The following is a 4,270-nucleotide window of genomic DNA, read 5'->3' as shown; positions in this document are numbered from 1 at the left end:
GTTGGGGGGTTAGTTTTTTTTTTAAAGGAGGGGGGTGTATAACGTCACTGGGAACAAAATGTTGCTTCATGGTGACCCCTGGTGTACGCATTAAGTCATGTAAGTTTTAACAGGGCTAAAGTTTAACTTTTACCTCATTCCTTTTCTCCTTAACATTATGAATGAAGGATTTTCAGATCTGAAAATTGTCGCCTGTGGTGGCAGAAGATCTTCAATGTTGTTGGATTAACAGATTTATTTTTGTTTGTTCTTGTAAATGTTGTAAATAATTTACTAGTTGAGTCCAGGTAGCTCATGTCTGTTGTCTCATGTGTTGTTGGGGGTGCAAAGCATTGTGTTGAATCCTCCTTGTTAACTGACAGTATCGATCTGTATATATACATGATACTGAAGAGAAGCATTCAGAGAAAGAATGATCAAAATATTGATGATGATATAGTGGGGTCAGCTTGAATGGAAATCATCTGCAAGAACATCTGATTTTCTTCTGTTTAGCTGTGTTTTCGGTATTGAGTGAATCCTTTAGTTAGTTTTAGTAGATGTTTTACGGCGCTCACAACTGCATAAGGTCATAAAAAAATGAGCGCCATGTGAATCCTTTAAGCAGCAAAGAAAAAAATTCGGGGGTTTTATTTTCTTTCCTTGAACAACAGTTCAGATTGACTGTGTTCGATTGAAGCGGACCCCACTGTACATAGATATTTATTTTTGGGCATACTGTGACTATGCTGGTGTCTGGATCTCGTTTTATGTGAGCAGAATACAAGGGCACTTAATCTTTTCTTCTTTGGTTTCTACTTTATAAAGCACACTTTTTGTTGCGATATTGAATTTTAAAGCTTTCTTTTATTCTTAAAAGGTTAGTCAAAAAGCAATCAGATTGTGAAGTTTTTTAGATACCGTGCGCAAATATTATCAATATTATTAACTTTTAAAATGACAAATGGAACATACTGACTATCTCATTCTATTGTTTAAGAATGATATTACATATTTAAGAGTTATATTTGTACTGGAAAAGAATCTTACAAAATTTATCTTGTTCTTACAGTCGTAGAGTTAACAAAAGGGCAGCAATGATTATACAACCCTGTTGGTTTTGATAGAATACAGACTGTATGGCATCTACACAGAAGATACAGATCAACAATTTTATTGACTTTCTCTCCATTTCACAGTGGAAAAACCTGTATTTTCATATTCATACCTCAATGACTTGTGGAAGAAATGAAAAAAAAAAAGAACCAAGAAAGACATGCTCAAATCTAGGCCACTAGATGATTGAGATGCTCACTTTTTTTCTTTCTTTCCCCATTTTTTACAATGTTCAATTAAGTCTGAGCTCATCATATGTCACTCAGTTTCGGGTTGCAGTACTGGGTGTAAAACATTGTTAGTATTTTACATCTAGTATCTGTAATGAGACTTGCACTTTTTTTCAGTCTTCTTCTCCTTTTATTTTTCAAAGTTACTCATTCTGTTTCTCTCTGGCTCTTCTCACCTCCCCCACCCTTCTATTTCCCTCTCTCTTTCTCTTTCCCTCTCTCTTTCTCTCTCTCTCTCTCTCTCTCTCTCTCTGATATTTATGCAAGACTTGCATGCTATTCTGTTGTTGTTTTTAAAAGCATTTCATTGTTTTGAGCACTTTTTCCCAATGACGTTTGTTGGAGTTTTGCATCCAGTTATCGATATGCCTGTTGATCTGTAAAAATATTGTTCATTATCATAATGTTGACCTCCTGAAGTTGAACTTTCTCACCTCAAGATAATCAACATGTTCAGTAATATGTTGCATTTTATTGTTACTGTTCCCTATTTGAGTGTTGATTCAGTTTATTTTGAACCAAATGTTCTTTAATTCGTGGTATTTTATTGTTAATATCCGTTACTTAAATGTTGATTCTGTTCATTTTTTAACCAAATAGTTATTGTTGTGAATGTACATTACATTTTATTTTGTTTTTGTTTCGTTATGGTTTCTTTTAAACTTGAAATTGGAAAGAAGAAGAAAGCCAAAGGATTCCAGGCTCATTTGGATTGGATGTCAACTCTCCGCTTTTTATAGCTATATGTGTATAACGTATTTACTTAGCTCTTTTGACTGTAGTAGGTTATTGCAGGGGAGGGAGGGTGGGGAATGGGGTGGGGGGTTGGAGGGAGGCTATTTGAGAGAGATGCTTTTAATATATTTTTGGTCTGTCATATACTATGAGAACAGAAACCTTAAACGTGGTGCCCATTGGCACGATCAGTTCGGTTCGGTTCAGTTTGCTATCCAGGTTGAGGGTGAAAAGCGGCTATCGTGGCACAAACCGATCGCCCGACTCTCGCCTCAAAAACAAATGTGTTTGTTTTCAGGCAACGAGTCTGGCGATTGGTTTGCTGATTCCCGAATGAGCCCTCAGTATTTCTGAATTTAATGTGGAACAAAAGTAGGGCTTTCTTTTTTCTTTTCAGCTGACAAATCCGACCTAAATGAGCCTGAAGTCAAATCAAAGTATGTGTCTTCCCATGAGTGTTTCGCTTGTGCGGTGCGGACATGCTCAACTAAAGTTACGTTGTCTAGACCTGTACTGCAGTAGAGGAGGCGGAGTGTGGTCTGTATGTTGGGAAAACAGATAATAAGTTTTATAGGTGATTGTTATTTCCAGGTTCGTCTTTTGGCCTTCACCTTGTTTATTAACGTTCAATTAGACTCTATACAGGTCATTTTGAAAACAGCACTTTTGGTTTTTGGATAAGGTACCGGACTGAGAAAAGGCAGGAAAGTTGAAGGCATCCCACAAGATTGAGATTCTTATACTATCACTGTGTATAGTGTCCAGTTTTGGAACCATTTGGCGACCTCAGTGTTTTCTTGTCCTTTCTCCATTTTGTATTTTTGTTTTAGTAAGTGTTTTACGCGCGGCACTTGCAACGCAATAAGGTCGTATAAGTGCAGAATCTCCTTTTTTAATAACAGTGAAAACAGTTCATAACAAAGAGTGAGCTTAAGAAAAGTCATATTTTCAATGTTTAAAAAATGGAGATAGGACAAGAAAGCACTGAGGTCGCGATTTCTGCCACAAGAGTACACCTTGTTTTCTTAGTTTGAACTAAGTTTTTAAGGGGAGCTGTTCCAGCATCGGAGGTTTTTGTGCGTTTAGTCTTATGTGTTAGCATGTTACTATACTTCTAACATTCCAGGTTTCTGGGACATTTGGTAGCTGTCTCTGAAGGCCACATCACTTACGAATTGACAACGGACTGTATGTTTAGGTTTGTCTTGTCTAGATCTAATTATACACTGTTGATATTGTCCAAGATGGCCACCCATTGTCGAGTTGAAAAGTGGTTGTCTTAGATAGGTGGTACTCTTTGACAATGTCGTTATAATATTTTTTTAAAAACACCTTTGTAAAGTGGGAAGTGGTCGTTTGTACAGGAGATGGTCATGGACAAGTGGCCATTGCAGGCATTAGGGTAGGTTTGACTGTATATATATATATTTGTCACCTAATAGTAGGCACAAATAGGTCACGTAAAAGGCTATGCAGGGCGGGGGGGTTAGAGTAAATAAGAAGGAAAGAAGACAATGATGCTACATTAAAGAAATATTACACATTCATAATGTATGTTCATAAGTGTTGCCCCAACTTGAGAGAAATAGCACCTTATAGTACGCAAAGGAAATATCACGCAGTCATATATCTCATGTTCATAAGTGTTATTCCAAATTGAGAAAATAGCACCTTTTAATACACAAAGGAAATATTCATCTCATTTTCATAAGTGTTATTCCAAATTGAGAGAAATAGCACCTTTTAATACACAAAGGAAATATTACACATTCATCTCATTTTCATAAGTGTTATTCCAACTTGAGAGAGAGATAGATCTAGCTTCTTCTGTTGGTGGCTAAAGGGTCCATTTATTTGTTAACAGCTTACCCACTTGCGGGGAAAAGTGGGTGGGGAAGAGGGGGTGGGGGAGTTATAGGGATCTCATTCAAAAGCTTACAATGACTGCCATCAGAACTATTATGTATTTTTCTGTGTATTTGTGTTAGAATTTATTATTCTTTGCTGGTAGGCCTATTTGTTTGTTCTCTGTTTTGTTTGTAAAAGTATATAACGTAATCTGTTTGTTTCCGCCTCATTGAGTTTTTTAAAACTTTTTTGTTATCTTTTCACAGTAGTGCAGTTTAATTTTTTTACTGTTGTAGCCTGTTCTTTGGTCTCTTATTTGTTTGCTGCCTGAATCATGACTTACGAGCAGTGAATCTTTAATA

This window comes from Aplysia californica, unplaced genomic scaffold, assembly GCF_000002075.1.
Source record: "Aplysia californica isolate F4 #8 unplaced genomic scaffold, AplCal3.0 scaffold00048, whole genome shotgun sequence".
Classification (NCBI taxonomy): domain Eukaryota; kingdom Metazoa; phylum Mollusca; class Gastropoda; order Aplysiida; family Aplysiidae; genus Aplysia; species Aplysia californica.
Note: the sequence above shows the minus strand (reverse complement) of the source record.